Source organism: Euprymna scolopes, chromosome 18, assembly GCF_053919585.1.
Source record: "Euprymna scolopes isolate OS-2025 chromosome 18, ASM5391958v1, whole genome shotgun sequence".
In the NCBI taxonomy this organism is placed as follows: Eukaryota; Metazoa; Mollusca; class Cephalopoda; order Sepiida; family Sepiolidae; genus Euprymna; species Euprymna scolopes.
In genome coordinates, this window is record NC_136499.1 from 33,304,229 (window position 1) to 33,321,892 (window position 17,664).

The 17,664-nt window shown below is 33.4% G+C and overlaps 2 protein-coding genes across 12 annotated transcripts in view; one reads left to right on the top strand and one right to left on the bottom strand.

The window, feature by feature from the left end:
* The window catches only part of LOC145297580 (N-acetylneuraminate lyase-like), a 218,266-nt gene that overhangs the window by 119,023 nt on the left and 81,579 nt on the right, over positions 1-17,664 (bottom strand). The window contains exon 1 of one of the 11 annotated variants that reach the window (XM_080143612.1): positions 8,188-8,261. The exons of 9 other annotated variants lie outside the window; for them this stretch is intronic. The gene's annotated coding sequence lies outside the window, so the exon portion shown is untranslated. Of the gene's footprint in view, positions 1-8,187; positions 8,278-17,664 lie in introns of those variants that run through there. One more of the 11 variants, XM_080143614.1, reaches the window with a different exon arrangement.
* The window catches only part of LOC145297578 (presenilin-associated rhomboid-like protein, mitochondrial), a 169,754-nt gene that overhangs the window by 40,407 nt on the left and 111,683 nt on the right, over positions 1-17,664 (top strand). The window lies entirely within an intron of this gene.

The following is a 17,664-nucleotide window of genomic DNA, read 5'->3' on the forward strand; positions in this document are numbered from 1 at the left end:
AAATACAGTATAGTATATAATACACATATATATAATCAAATAACATTATAAATAACATTGTAAGACGAGGCAAATACCCTAACCAGGGTCCGGAAAAACATCATATTCCACATCGTGACCTGAAAAAACGTATCCTAGGGCTATCGTATCCCAGGGGTTCTACTGTACTTGTAAAACAGATGCAGGGATGCAACATTGCAGCGATGAGACAGGGGTTGAAGTTTGGTTGATAATGTGGGACCTATTAAATTGGCGACTCTTTTTTTAACCTTGTCTAAGAGAGAGAGACTAGTAGTAGATGCATCAGTCTAGATATGACAACAGTACTCCATGCACGGTAGAATTGTGGCTTTGTAGAAATACAGTTTACACTCAGGTGTGAGTAATTGTATCTGTCCATGTGTGTGTGTGTGTGTGTGTGTGAATGTCATAAATGCATACATAATTAGTATAAATACATACAGTACAGCTTTTCTAATTCTGTTGTTGTCATTGGTTTCTCAAATTCTTTCTAGAACCAAATACTTATAAGACAGACCACGTGAAGGTTGCCAACATCCATAAGTGAAAAGCGGTGCCATGTAACCGACCAAATTCAAACTTGGCACACCCAGGTCGTCAGTGCATGCAGACATACACTTCACCACTTCCACATTGTCGAATATTCATAAACTAAGTTTTGGCAAGTTAGGAAAAATCAATATTTGATGACTATAAGAAATCTTCTTTATCGATCGCTCTAGTTTCTTTCTTTAAAAAAATGTCCATGTGAAAACATCAGGTCATCATCTAATGGAAACTTTATTGAGAATCCATTACAGCAGTGTTCGAATATGCACAGTGACTATCGCGATCGATTGATAAACTATCTAGTGATCTATCTCAATCGATTGATAAACTATCGATCTACTATTTAACAAGTCACATGCCTCAGTGGATTTATCTATGTCACCTTGTTTATATCTCCAGCTGAGATTGTGAAAATCCATTAAATCTAAAGCAAAGCACTATTCACTCTACATACATGCCCGAAAAACACGAGTTTGCATGCATGCATATATATATATATATATATATATATATATATATATATATATATATATATATGGGGGGTGAGTAAAAGAATAAAAATAAGATCAATTCTTTCAGAGGAGACTTATCTAAGGCGATAATATATATATATATATATATATATATATATATATATATATATATATATATATATATTCAAAATAATCAAAGCTATCACAAAACAAAGGAAACGCTTCTTTTAATCTATAAAAAATGATAAATTGTTTTTTTTACAAATAGAGATAGTGATTGTGACTCATTCAACAGTTACGAGTAGTTTCTCTCTCTCTCACAATATATATATATATATATATATATATATATATATATATATATATATATATATATATATATATATATATATATATATTCCAGGTAGAAAGATATCCAAAAATTAAGAATAAGATAATGATCAATCAAAGAGAGCAAATTATATTTTTTTTATTATTCTTTATGTAAATGCAGTCATATCATGCTACGATGTGCAGACCGTTTCAATCATATTTTATTTCAAAAATTAAAAAGGTTCCAGGCATTTTCAAATTTTTGAGGAGAGAAAATATGCCATTACTGGCCTGAAGCAAAGCTAAAGTTCTTACATAAAGAATAATATATATATATATATATATATATATATATATATATATATATATATATATATATATATATATATATATATATATGTTAGTCATTAAAAATGGACAAACGTTATAGTCTGTTAGAATGAATGTTTTATGCCAGAATTTAGAATAAATATAGTATTGTGATGACTAATCCCTTATAATCCTTAAATCTGCACCAAACGGATACCATAATACTTAGTTAGCTACAACATATAACAAATACCCATACAAATTTTCATCTAGATTAGCCCAGTAAATTCTGAGAAAAAGTGGAATGGACAAACAGAGAGAATAAGAGAATATATATCCTAGAAGGATTCGTGTACTGGCGTTGCCCAGTGGAACTATACTCAACCCTGTAAAAAACAAAAGAACAATTAAACTATGGTTGTTAGTGGGAGCCACTGTCGAATCAGTAAAATAGTGGACATTGGCGCCCGTGGCCAAAATGAATGCACCGTGCCGAAGTAACAACGTTAGTTTCCATAAACTCATTCTTAAATTCTTAACATAGGGATGTGTTTATTCTGTGCTTTCACTTTACATGTCAAAGAAAAGTAGGATAGTGTGGCCTATTAGATAGTAGGTGTTACTGTCCGCCTGTAATCTATAATGAAAATAAATAATGAACTAAAAATAAATCATAACCCAGTGCACTTATTCTGGAGGAAACATTGTGTCATGAGGAAAAGAAACAACCAAAAAACACAGCAGTTGACTTCAACAATGATTCTCGTAGCCATTTTTCTTTTTCACTTTGTCGTAATTTTTTCCGGCAATTATCATCGAGTACAGGCTTAATTTTTAGATTAAAAAAGAAATTTAAGGTAGTATTTTTAATGATTGTAGTAGTCGGGGATCAATTTGTAATGATAACGTTCTAATAAATGGAACACACTTTTATTGCAATGTCAGTTGTTAATGCTGCCCCTAGCCATTAAATGTTTCCCTTTTCTGTTGGTAAAGTGTATACAATTTTTTCCAAGATATTTTGGTAATGTGAAAGCTAAGCGTGTAATCTAAGATAAGCATCGTAAAAATTTGTGAAAAATTGAAAAGGAAAAATCTAAATGCTAGTGGCAGCATTAACAATGGGGGTGGGGCCAAAAAGAGGGCTTCAATGTAGTAGAACGTTATAATTCCAAATTTAAGACTGTAAGCGCTGATAATCGCCTGAAAAATTAACGAATAAGTGTAAAATAAAAAAATAAATGGTAGGGGCAGCATTGTTCAGGTCCACCAATTCTTTTTTTTTTTTTTTAATCTGAAAATGACGCCTGTAATCGATGAGAATCGCCGAAAAATAAAGTTCGAAAAACTGAAAAGGATAAATCTAAAGGCTAGGGTCAGCATCGTTCAGGTCCGCCAAATCATGTTAGGGTGTACCTGAACAATTGGATCCCCCATCATAAAAGTTGACCTTGTCTTTTTTCAACTATTTGTGCGGATTACTATCGATTGGGCACTTGACTACAAGGAAAAGCTGTACATTTAAAGATTTGGAAAGGGGGTTTCCGTTTCACATGCAACGTTATAATAAATATGGCAAAAAGCTATATATTTAAAGATTTGGAAAGGGAATTGTTTTTTTTTTGTTTTTTTGTCAATGTTCTTTTATAATATGGTAGCTTAGTGTCCAAGCGATAATAATCTGCAGAATTAGTTGGAAAAAAGACGGAAAGGTAAAAATATGTTAAGGAGGTGCCATTGTTTATATTACGGAATTCGTTGTATACAAAAAAAAAAAAAAGAAAAAGAAAGGTGTATGTAGTGCGACGTGTTTTCAATGCGATAAAAACACGAGCAAAAGATTTAAATTGAGGGAAGCTGTTTTGTTGTGGTTTTCGACAATGATGACGGAGACGTGTTGTAGTGGATAGTGTGCTTTAAAGGTTCTAAAATAAAATGTTAAAATTTGTGAAAGACAGTATGTAAACTGGAGTAAAAAAATATATATAAAGGGAACAGAATACCAGTCTGTATTACGAAGTGTGTTCAATGGTAAAAAAAAAAACTCGATCGCAAGAGCTGTGTATTTTTTGTTGTTGTTGTTGTTGTTGTTGTTGTTTTGATGGCAATGACGATGAAGGAAATTCTTATAGTGGATAGCATATGTTTTAAACTTTGTAAAAGAAAGCAAGTAAACTGGTTATTGAACGTCCGTTTAATGATTTTCTTTCGTATTTTTCGATCTTACATGACTGAAATAACCTATGTATTAAATGAACTTGACGCCAGGTGAAATAATATGTCTCTTAGTGATGCCATATTTTAATGCTAGTAACCGTTCGTTTATAAAATGACGGATTCCGGAATATGAGAATTATCAGAGCTCAGCCAATCAGAATAGACAGACTTTGGTGGGGGAGACTTTATTATTTATGAACCGGAAACTGGAAATATTATGTTAGATCTATATATACATGAGCCAGTTACGGTCAGTGTAATCACAGAATCTGTGGAACATGTAGAATTCCTCCCTGTGGTTACTAGTAGCAGTGATAGGACTAAATATTTACTGAGAAAAATAAGGAACCCTTCCTCTAATGATGTTGCAATTGTGCTGGTGTTGCTCGTAGAATATAATGTAGTATTTTATTATCACAACTGAATGTGTCTGACATGGTGTTCGAAAGCTACATAAAATAGTGGCCGTTAGCCTAGCTGTATTGAATTTGTATGTGGCATCTGTTGCTGCAAACATATGATACTTTTGTCTAGAGGGGAATTCCTACAGCTTCTTTATTAATGAAGAGAGAGAATACACACACACACACACACATATATATGTGTAAGTTTCCTGTTTTAAAGATGTTGGCAGATAGGAAATCAAAATATACGTAAAAAATAAGTTTGGAAGCCATCCAACGAAAATAATAAACAATTTCAAACAATGTTTATCAACATATTTCGGCACAGAAACTCGCTTTCATCAATTTTTTTTTCTTCTCTTACGCCTCATGGTGGTACTACTAGGCAGGACAAGTCCGTTTAGTTGTTGCTCAAGGGTGTTTTTTTTTGTTTTTTTTTTTTGTTTTTTATAGTTTAGGATGCACTTAAAGGAATAATTGGTTGGTTTCCTGTTTTAATGCCGTTGGTAAAAATGAAATAAAAATAGAACATGTTTATATATATATATATATTGTAATAATTATAATAATAATAATTTATATAATAATAATAATAATAATAATAATAATAATAATAATTCATATAATAATAATAATGTATATAATAATTTTTACATACATAAAAGTCATCGATTGATACAGGTTTCTTCCTAGCTAGCATTCATCAGCATGGCACGAGTTTGATGACTACTAGTTAGCAAGAAATGTGCGTCCATGTGGGTAAGAAATTATTAAAAATATATATATAAATAAAAATGCATCCTGCCAGAAGGTGCAACTTAATCATGCATTTGCATGCAAGGGAGCAAAACTCTCATATCTCTCTTTTAAATTTTTTCTCAGAAACTACTGTGCCGCTTTTCCAGAAATTTTGTACAGATCTTGGTTATGATAAGGTGCAGCGAACTAGGTATTACGGTATCCGTTTGATGCAGAGTTAGAGATTTAGAGGGTTCAGAAGGATTAATAGGGATACTACATTTGTACACGATCCCTCCGCACAGAAGCAGCATCTCACGGTCCGTTCAGTACAATTATCAAAAAGCAAAGAGAATAAGATACTCTCTGGCAGAAGTCACATGGTTTCTCGACTTCTGCTTGTAATCTATCCCCTTTTAGAGCGCTCCTCCTCCATTCAGGCATCTCCTTCACTATCTAACGAAATGTGTGTGTATTTGCTTTATTTTATTAGTATATATGTGTGACATCTATATAAAGGGGGTTGATAGCAATGCAATACCACATTTACTCTAGAAATTGTCTCAGAAACTATTGGGCTGATCTGATTGAAATTTTGTATTTCCTTTGTTAGGATAAACGAACTAAGTATTATGATATCCATTTGATACACAGCTAGAGATTAATAAGGATTAGCATTTAATGCAAAAATGAGCACAAATTTAACTATATTCAACCATCAATTTGGCATAAAGTACTCATTTTAAGTTAATGGCTACAACTTTAGCCCATACAGTAGAACCCTAGGATATGATGGCCCTAGGATACGGTTTTTTTTCAGGTTACAATGTGGAATACAATGTTTTTCCGGCCTCTGGTTATTGTATTTGCCACACCTTACGGTGTTATTTATAATGTTATTTGATTATATACATGTGTATTATATACTGAACTGTATTTTGTTACTAATTTGTAATGTCGTGTCCCGGCGTTCTACTGCATATATTTAATTATTTTATTTTTTAAGTAAACAAAATTAAATTTAAATTGATCGCATCAGGCAACCCTAGCCTCAAATTATTATCGAAGCAAGTCTTTAAATTTAAAGATTTAAAGATTTACCTAAAAAACAACCTGAGTGATGTGATCAATTTAGATCGAAACAATAGTTCTATTGTCGCGACCAATTGTAATTTTGTTTACTTAAATTGAATAATATCTTACGTTTTTTATTGAGCATTATCAACAATGTCGTTAATTTCAAATTTGTTTACTTTGGGATAATTTTTTCACCTGGAATAAATAATATATAAACAACTCTATTGTGAACAAAAAAGAAAAGGAAACCTCATATAATAAAGTATAATATAAAATGGATGTGGAATGCAGCACCCTTTTCCCCCCCCCTCTCTGGAGGGCTACCTTCTTTTTTTAAAAGCACTAAGATAGCCTCATCAAATAAAACACAAATAGCCTCATACATTTTGTGACATTACAGATATCATGGTGGTATGCGGGAAAAAATTTTCTGCAAAAAAAAAAAAAAAAAAAAAATTTTTTTTAATGGATTTGTGAGAATTTTGTTGTTTTACATGTGATGTGTTTCATATAATATTTAAATATATATGTTTTTTATATGCTAGAAGAATACCCATCCCAGAACGGGTAAAATAATTCTTCAACTAATCAGAATTTCACTTTTTTGTTTTCTTTCACTTCGGTCAAAGTTCTCAGAAATCAAGGGGCCCACTACCTGAGGCTGACACTTGAACTCTATATGAGATACATAGACATTCGAATGTTCCATTAAAGCTCTTTATCTCTTAAACACTGAGTTAGTAAAGAATATTAGAACATAATTTTCCTCTCCCCAATAAACCATTTTTATATGTTGTAGTATATCTTTCGTTTTGGTCTTACTGGATTCCAGGACTAGAATTTATCTTGTCTGGTGGAGGGTCAAGCTTTGTGTTATTACTTGAGGTAACATCAGTTGGAGAAGGTGCACCATTCCTCATAAAAGTAAATGTGAGTTAGCTATAATGAGGAGATCTTATTTGGGTAGTAAATACTATGTGATTTTGAATATTTAATTTGGGTTTACTTCGAGGGAAAAGTATCCTCATGCCAGGTTGTTTTGACAAACCCCTATACAGAGAGACCTTAGACACTCGAGGATAGTGTCTAGCAGGCATTCAAGTTCTCTCAAGTAGGCATTCAAGTTCTCTCCACCATTGCTGTGTCTTCTGATGAGGATTAAAATCATGATATAATGTTACTAAGCCTCGTGTCTAGAATCCGCTTTTTAATTTGGATCAAAATCCATTACATGATTTTGATTTTAGAATATGTTTAAAATTTAAGCTAAAGGGGATTGACATCTCTTAAAATTGCATCGTTATGAACCAATGGAATAAGCGCAAACAAATTATGATTTTACCCGCCAAAAAACAACCATAAGAGACATCGCAGACCAAAATCAGGGTGGCACAAAAAAAAAAAAAAAACGCGTCAGAGTTATTAGAAATAAAAAGTTATTAACTCCTATCTTTATTTTTCCTTTGTTTGCTACAGTTATTATATACGGCACAGACAAGAAAATATGTAAAATCAAATCTATGCCAACTAACCGCTCCTATGTTTGTAAACAAAAGCACGTCATCAGCTGAAATATGCCACTCACAAGAATACACCACCACCATGTCTACTAAAAATAGAAACAACCTTTTGTTTAACAACAAAGAAAAAACACAAAACGCAATTTTTCGCAATGAAACAAAATAACAGACTTTTTCTTTTTTTTTTTTTACAGAGATTTAAATAAATACTAACAATAAATGTCACATACATTTTTGCCTGTAAGAAATCCAACGTGAAATTAATGATAGCCATTCATTGTTTAATGACACCATCAATGGCCATGGGACCTGTATTCTCATAAAATCAGCAGCTTCACAGCAAATCCTTCAGTTTGTCTCGAGAATTATGAGCACTCCCAAAAGTTTTTAAAAAAAATGACTTGGGTGCCATCAGCTAGAATCGAAACCAAAACATTTATCTCTCTAGTGGTATTCACTACCATATGACTTAAGGATTCATGGATATCAAAACTTTAATAATTACACACTTAAAGGTATAAATGTATATTTATGCATGCATAGAGGATACAAATTAAGTCAACTTACACCTGCCAAGTTCCAATTTTTCAATTTTGACCCTCTTAGCAGCTATTTTTTCCGGCTAAAAATCAAATCAAATTTATTCCACAGGTCCAAATACACCATATATCAAGTCTCAAGTCTGTAAAGCAAAAATTAACAGAGTAATTTGGTAGAGACTGTTCTACACACAGCGTCACTTATCTCTATTCTCGATATTAATAAAATGGAAACAATTATTCCAGTCCATAAAGAAACATCATAGCAAACGAAACACTGGGGCCAGACATTAATCCAAAATGGCCATAATACCTGCATGTATCTCATATATTTTGCACTAATAATCATTTGGTTTAATTACAATCTGTAAATTGCTACAATTTCTCTGCTCCAATTAACTCTCCTAATTATGACATCTTCAGAGGTAGTAGTATGGAAACTTACTCTCTAATAACTTTCTACTTCCACTACTCCAATAATCACCGGGGCTATTATTTCATAGTATATGCTTCTCGTGCTTCACAGTGATTATTTCGTTTTGCTGTTACACGCTTCCAACAATCACATCAAGCCAATTAACTCACTAGCTACTGAAGGCCTCTTGCAACAATTTGATTGGTTCTTATGCATTTAACGAACAGTATATAATACTTTCTCGATATATTCAAGAACAGAAAATCAATGCCGTTAGATATCCCTTGCATTATATTATGCAGGCAGAGTTAGCATGAACTCAACAATACTTACATCGGTTCTTAAACACAATGATTTTTTTCATTAAGATTAATAATTATCGCTTACACGAGAGAGAGAGAGAGAGAGAGAGAGAGAGAGAGAGGAGAGAGAGACAGACAGACAGACAGACAGACAGAGTGAGAGAGAAAGAGGCAGAGAGAGTGTGATATCTTCTGTATGTCTCGATAATGCTTTCAATACAGAGAGAGGGATAGAGAGAGAAACTGAGAGGTAAACAGACAGAGAGATACAGAGAAAAAACAATGAGACAGCACAACAGATTTTGTGTGAGTGTGTGCATGAATTTGTACTCATCTATTACTATAAATATTATCGACAGTTGTGTCTTTCTAAGTAAACAACATATTCACTTCTACGCTAGTATAGCAGCAGATGCCAAAATGCGCAATACTGAATTTCAACTAAAACCTATGGTCTCTACTTAATGGTCAGGTCGAAATTCGGAACATAGCAGCAAATTAAGATAAAGGATCAGATAGACAATTAAAATGTCAGCCTTTTTAAGAAACTTGTTTCTTATTGGTGAGCACTTTCAGTTGAATTAAAAGTCGGTCAATTTGGCTCTTATGCGCAGATAATTATATAATGATTAGGTCACTCTGACAGACGTTAAAAAGCATTTAAAAAATAAATGTGTAAATTCAACAGCATTTATTGTGGTTAATGGTAGTGTAATGGATTAGGTCCTTACTAATGAAGCTAGAGTTGGCTTCTGCCGCCGGGTTCAAATCTATCGACTGGTGTTAATCGTGACACCTTGCACTGATGATTCCCGAAAGGATGAAACACTAGTGCCCGTAGGTATTTAATTATTATAGTAAATAATTATATATATATATATATATATATATATATATATATAAGGACAAGTAGTTAATAAAACATGTTAAAAAACACTTTGAAAAAGAGTTAAAAACATATTTAATTTTAAAAAGAAAGCACAAAATAAGTGGATAGACCTTAAACCGCAAATATATATATATATATATATATATATATATATATATATATATATATATATATATATAATAAACATGTTTTTATGCTGTTTTTATTTTCTTCTTTTCACAAAATTCCTTTTTATTTTTACTTGTTACATGAAGGTACATAGAAACAAAAAAGCCCTCATCTTTTTCACCCATACCATGCCTCAGGCTACAAAGTTCGTGACTTGACATTAACTGATTTTCTTTATTCTTTTCATGCAAAGATCCGTTTTTCACTTTAATTTTCACATAAAAATATCGTAAAATCATGTCACTACAGAGCTGTAAAAAGAAAGGCTTAAATGTTGACCAATGTCAATACAAATGCAAAAGTATACAGTGGAACCTTCGGTTTCAAACATAACTCGTTCCGAAAAGCTGTTCTAAAACTGAATTGTTTGAAAACCGAACCAAATTTTCCCATGAAAAATGATGTAAAAGAGAAGTGTTTGGTAATCCTTATACATAGATTATTGTTTTGTTTTGTTTTTGTTTTTTTTTGGGGGGGGGGGGCTGGGGTCCCCTGACAAAAGGAGAGTGGACCTGTAAATTCACTCCTGTCCGTTTTTCCGTTCGTCTGTCTGCACTTTTCTCAATAACTACGCCTTGGAATTTTTTGAAATTTTGCACAAACATTAAACATGATATGAGTAAAAAAGTAACAGAACGGATTTCTGGGAAAACTCCAGTTACCTACTTAGGTGTGCCTTTCGGGTTAAAATGGCGAAAATTGACACTTTGGTGCTTATTAAAACAACATTGATGCCTTGGATTTTTATAAAACTTTCTGAAAAGTTGTGACTAACTGATTCCTATATAATTTTGCTTGTCGATACTTCATGATAACTCTTATATGTGCCCCAGGGGCTCTTTCAGGGCTAATAAAAACACTCCATTTTTAGGACTATTTTACCATGCTTGTCCAAAATTTTTTGTGTGTGTCTATTTAGCAGTTTTGCATGGTGCTGAACTAAAATTTAAATATGTTAAGATCTTGGAGACTTTTGAGGCTAAATGGGGAGCAAATGATGAACTTAGTCATTTTTTTTTTTTTTTTTTTTGCATGGTGCAGAACTCAAATTTACATATGTTAAGGCCTAAAACTGCACCGTTTGTTCATTTTCATCAGGATTTGACGTCCCCTGGAGACTTTTGGGGATAAATTAGGAGGTGAGTAAATGCCGAGTTTAGTCATTTTTTTTTTGCCTCGTTCACTGTGCACTTATGGGGGACCATGCCTGCTTCACTTGTTTTTAGATATCTTTATACAAAATTATAAAGTATCCGTAATGACTATAATGTCTAATATAAAACTTTATTTTGTAAAAAAATATATTTATTATTCATGATTTAAGACTATTTTAGTGCATATTTTGACCATTGTAATATACATTTGGTAATATTTTTTCTTAATATTATAATAAGTATTTAAAAATATGGTTCCTAAGAAAAAAAAAAACTCAGATTAAAAAATATGTCGAGATTGTGGGGGGGGGGGGAGAAAAAAAAGAAACTAGATCTGGATTTAAAAACTCAAGAGTGGTAACCCTGCACAAAACTGTCAACGTTTCATAAGACAGTATGCTTTGGTTGCCATGAGAATAGCTCAGGAATTGGCATTTTGCTCGAAAACCAGAGGCAGTTTTGTTTGAAATCTGAATTGTTCCAATTCATAAACGGAGATTTGATTGTAATTACATAGACTTTGTGTTCCAAATTTATTTCCCCGTAAGAAATTCATTCATATTGATTTTCTTTCTCTGGCGAGGTGCCTCCATCATCAGAAAGAATCAAATAAATGAATCCTGATATATTTGAACCAAGGTTGCGGAGTCAGGATCAGAAGGTAGAGGTTTCGAAAAGAGCTGAAGATGTAGTTGAGTTTATAAGAATGCTATAAATCAGACTCAGAGTCAACATTAGATATTTTAATCTCCCAAAAATCAAGTCTGAAGTCAGATATTTGGAAATCCTAGGAATTAGAGTCTGACTTTATATCTTCCAACTCTGCAATCTTGATTTGAATTATGTTTGATAAATTCCTCCAGCATTGTAAAGAAATGATTGCACTTTGAGTCTGTGATTAGCTTTATTGACGCTAGATAAAAAAGGAAGAAAAAACAATGTTTCTCCATTTATTATTGATTATATCACGCATGCGCAATAATTGAATAAACTAAATATGCATATACTCTGCCAACATGAACATTCGACATATCTGTCAAGCATTAGAACTTTGATCAAACTATTTATATTCATCAGAGAACTGATATATGCATAAGCATTTTGCGTTGAATATTTAATTTCCGTATCATTTCAGGACAATAATTAAATGAATACAGTTCCTCACAAACCAACCATCATTGTTTTATGTGTTCTCTTCTCGGCGTCATTTTGTATTATCATCCTCTCCTTTCAGTTTTTCTGCCAGGTTTCCTTTTTGTATATTTTACTGTATATATTGGGCTAGCCAAAAAGTTTGCCCGTTTTTATTTTTTGTTTTTTTTTTTAGGAAAGAGGAACCCAAACATTAAGTTTATAAACGTAACATCTATATATATAAAAACCAAACGTCTGTGTGTATGTATGTATGTTTGTTTGTAACGCTAAAACTTTTGACAGACACAACCAAACTTGACAAATTTGGTATCATATCGAAGCCCCATCACCCGGATGACAAATATCGAAATTTCACGTCAAACGGACCACTAGAAGTTGGTCAACTGATCAGTTATCTTCGAGGGGGGCCCCAAAAAAACCTGTCATTATCTATATATATAAAAGACAAATGTTTGTTTGTAACGCTAAAACTTGAGATGAAAGATTCCTCTCCCCTAAGAATAAAACATATGTTCAATATCTGCTTTTGTTTTTTCATTGTTTATACGGTCCCGAGCAACGCCGGGTAGCCCTGCTAGTATATATATAAAAGGCAAAATGTGTGTGTGACATTTCGTGTATGTCTTCAAAAGGCTTCTTTCGCACGCGCTCCCGGGTTCGTTACTATCGCTTAAAACTGTGTATACAGGTCCTATATCATAATATCTTGAAATTAGGAAAGCGCCGTAGCGTATAGATTTATTTACGTCGATTTTTACAAAATTATTGCTATTTTGGCTTCTCGCGTGTTGATTGGGCTTTTTAGTATAAATAAAATGAGACTAAACTCAAACGGACGTGTTCGCGGCAATGCACCGGGAACAGACGCTTTCGCTGCGTGACTTGTATTTGACCTTCTTAATTAGGTCAAATCGAAGCAGCAAAGTTAACTTTTATTACGCACGCCTGTTTTTATAGTTATAGTTAGATAAATAAATTCAAACACGTTTACGCTGTATGTCGCGGTGGCCCGGTGGTAACATCGCACGGTTTTTTTTTTCACACATTAATTTCCAACTCAAGGGTACGGGTTCGATTCTCATACTCACCTACCAAAACATTTTTTTATTATTATTTACCCCCCCCCCCGGAGTTTTGATTTACCTCAAGACACCCGGGCATCGCCGGGTACCCCCCGCTAGTGGTTTATATAATTCGTTTTCCATGCTCTATTTGGAAATCTTGAGAATGTCTGTGATTTATGTGGTTGTCAAACGGTAATCTTGTTCAGTTATGGTTTTCACATCATCACTATCGACCATCTTTGCCCAGCTCTTGTGAGGAGTATGTCACTGTAAATTTTCCTTTTCATCATTAAGCAAACCATTTCTGACACAACAGTTCTGTGACAGCATTCTCCCCATACATATGCAGGATTATATAGTATAATATAATATCTATAATTAAAAAAAAAAGTATCAGATGTCTGCTTGATCTTTCATTTCAAGGCCTGAAATACAAGCAAAAATGTAAAAACTCCGATAGGAAGTTTTCTTCGCCCCCAGTCAAATGAAACAGATTTCCTGTGGTGCTTAAAACCCGTCAAATACTTGTTTCATAAGATGTTAAATTCTTTGGGGGTTGTTTAATCAAGCATTAAAATTACTCATGTGACAAACCTCTATATCTACTATTATATAAAAGGAACTTTGTGTGTGTGTGTGTGAGAGAGAGAGAGAGTTCTCTTTAGACTCTGAAACGGCTGTGCTGAGTTTTATGCAATTTCACACAAATGTATTTTATGTATCTGGCAGTGTTCTTAGATAGGTTTTGTATTGTAATGCCTTGGATAAGTACCAATAATAAAAATAAAAATCCAATGAAAGAAGGAGCAAGCGATTTTGACCAAAGTTAAGACTTTTTTTTTTTTTGTTTACTTGCCTCCCCACGAGAGCAGAGTTAGACACAAGGTCGGTTTTTAATGTGGGGGGGGGGACAGTTCTCTAAAAAGGGGCATTGTGGTTAGTAGCAAAAATAAAAAATGTATAAGTCATGAAGGACTTCTCAAACATTAACCGAAACCAAAAAAGTGAAATGAAAAAAATCAAGTGTAGCATCAGAACAGATACTACATTTTGATCCTGGCCCAAAGGCCAAGAACCCTACAACCTAACATCACAAGTGCATTTGAGAAATTTTACTTGATTTTTTTATTTTAAACTTAAACTCAAGACATTATCACCACACAAACAGAAAGGCCAAGCATATAAAATCAACAGCAGGTTCTTTGATATAACAGTGGCAGGTTCGAAATGAATGTTTCTGTTTAGAGTACAATTGAAGTATGATACTTGACTTTTATATTTTAAACTTTAATTCAAACAATTAAATAGAAAAATAATTTTATAAAGTACACACTATGTTCTCTACAGTGCAATGTAAACAACAATGTCTTGTGGATAAAATCACTGTGAGAGGTATGTGAAACTTCCTCCTGGTGCACCGCGATGGGTCCCTAACTAGAGTAGGCAAGCAATTTGATTGAAAAATGGGCGATTTCTCCAATTTTGATGACAACAAAAATATGGAAGTGTGAAATAGTCATTGTTCATCATTCAATCCCGGGCAACGTCGGGTCTCCCTGCTAGTAAAATATAAAATGTGTAGAGGATGGTTTCATTATTGGAACTGATAAAACAATAGAAAACAATGCTTTGCTTAAAAAAAAAAAAAAAAATTCTGCTGGTAATCAGAAACCTAACCATGACATCATACACATGCACATTGCACATATATACATGCATATACACATATTTAAACACCGACATGTTTTGGACGGCTTTAAGAAATCGACTTCCAAAGTAACATATCTCTGGATAGGTCTTTATCCTTCTTTCCTTTGGGTCTGTTTTTATTGGCATTTCCCAGTGAACTGACCTGCTATCTCAACTGTTCTACATCTACTAACCCATTCTTTCAATGTGGCCATAACATCGAAGTCTCATGTTTTACACACATTTCCATGTTCTGTTCAGATTTAATCTTTCTCTGAGGTCGTCAGGAGTAAGTCTGCTTTTAAGACTCACATTACACATCCATTGTATCATTTTTATATAATTTCTTTCCATGCAACACATGTCCTCAACCTTCACTGACTAGGTTTCATTTTCATACATCATTGCATTGCATACACATGTCCTATAAACTCTACCCTTGGTCGATAATGGTAATACTCTGCTGGTTAGTAATGGCAGAATTTCTCTGAAATTCTTGCAATCACACTAGCGTTTGCTCCAACAACAATGGAATGTTAAAGCCAAATATTGTAATATGCATAGAGGTTTTTGATATGTTCCCGTAAGTGATATATGTATTTGTTTGAAGTAGCTGAGTGTTCTTGGCTACAGTAATCAATCTGTAGAGGATATTTACATGTTCTTTGACTTTGACATCAAAATGAGACAACAAAATATCGAGTTACATATATACAAAGAATACATTTATTTACGCACAATGAAAAATAACATGAGAGCATTGTGTGTGTGTGTGTGTGTGTGTGTGTGTGTGTGTGTGTGTGTGTGTGTGTGTGTGTGTGTGTGTGTGTGTGTGTGTGTGTGTGTGTGTGTGTATTCGTTCAGACATAGTCCTGGATTGTTCATTAAAGTTGTTAGAGATATCAATTGAATTGTTCTTACCTCGAATATGTATACATGCGTACAGGCAAAAATTTGTTCTTTGCATGCATTTTGGAGAGCGATGCGATATTGCATACGACCATGATCGTGCTGAAGCGAAAAGAGGAGAGAAAGAAGGAAAGAAACGGAAGTGGAGAGAGGGAGAAATAAAAGGTCAAAAGGAAGTGACCTAGAAATTATGTTTCTATATCAAATGCCAGATTTACATTGTATTTTTTGTGTGCTACACTCACATGGCCAAGATCAAAGTGTAGTATCTGTTCTTCAGATGCTGCCCTTCCATTTCTTGTTCTCTTTCGGCGGAGGAGAAGTCCTTCACGACTGAGACAATTTTTATTTTTGTACCTTTTCTCCACGTTAAAAAACGACCCTGGTGTCTAACTCTGTCCCGTGGGGAGGCATTGTAAATAGGTACACTCACATGGCTTGTTTTGTGCCTGCGTATTCATGCCACAGGCGAAACTCTATTATAGTAGTCTTAATGAACAGTTGATCGTAGTCATTAGTGATAATATGCTTAAGTATTAGATGTTCGACATATATTCCAATTTCTCTCATAGGCTGCTGTACTTGTCCATATTTATGGCTTACACTAGCCAATCATATTCTTATGTGGAGGAACCCGGATGTATTTATATGCATTACATCAGTTTTATTATTTTACAGTTAATTTTATATGCTTTGAATATTTATCTCACAAGATGGTATTTTTTATGGAAATAACTCTAGACAAGGCATGAAGCCACTTGATGTGAGGAGCTAAAGGAAAAATACTACTTCAAGGTAAAAAAAAAACTTGTAAATGATAAGTGTTAGAAGGAATAGATTCTAACTTAGAAATCAGCAATTCTTCTCTGTTTGTAAAACAAAACAAAACAAAATAAAAACGCTCAGAGAATGCAAGGACTAAAGGACAAAATAAGGAAAGCGAGAGTTACATGGCTGTCGAAAGTAAATGCGTCCACATATGAATGGTCGCATAAAGAAAGGGAAAAGGGTGGATTCTTTCTCAAAATTGAAGAAGGAAAAACGATGCACAAATAACCAATACAAGTCAGAATTTAAAATATTACAAGCGTTGAGTTTCTTAAATTTGTTCATTTTTTTTTATGTCATCTTTTCGGCTTAGTAACCGTTTTATTTTCCTGTTCTCAAAATCCTATTTTTGATAAACAAATAAAATTTCTATCATATCTTTGACTGCAATTTCATTCACAACAAACACCACTGTTGGTAAATTTAGCATTTGCTAAACAGTGACCCATTCTCAATCATTCATAATGTACACGTTCTCATCCATTTTTCTTCTTCACCGCTAAAAACATTATTCATTGTATTATTCCGACCTGTTCTCATCTTGAGTGATTGTTTCGAATGACATGATTGACCTTCTTCAGGTGTATCTTGTCGAACTCAAGAATCTTTCGGTCACACTTGGGAATCTGCATGAAATTTTGAACAAAATCCATTATTTAATCCACAGGGCTAGCATGCTTTTGTTTCGTCAGCCATGAATGGGTAAAAGTCTAGCATAATTTGCAAAGTATCACCTGCACTGAGGGTTGAACCTTCAACTCTCAGAAGAGTGTCACTTTAAAACAGAATTTTGGTTAGTATCTTTATCCATTACCCCACGGCCAAACAATCCAAATAATACAAATTATCTATCCCCATCTGAAAAATTCAGAAACAGTCTTAGTGCTTCTACAGTTTCACTCCAATATTTAAGATTGTAATTACATAAAAAC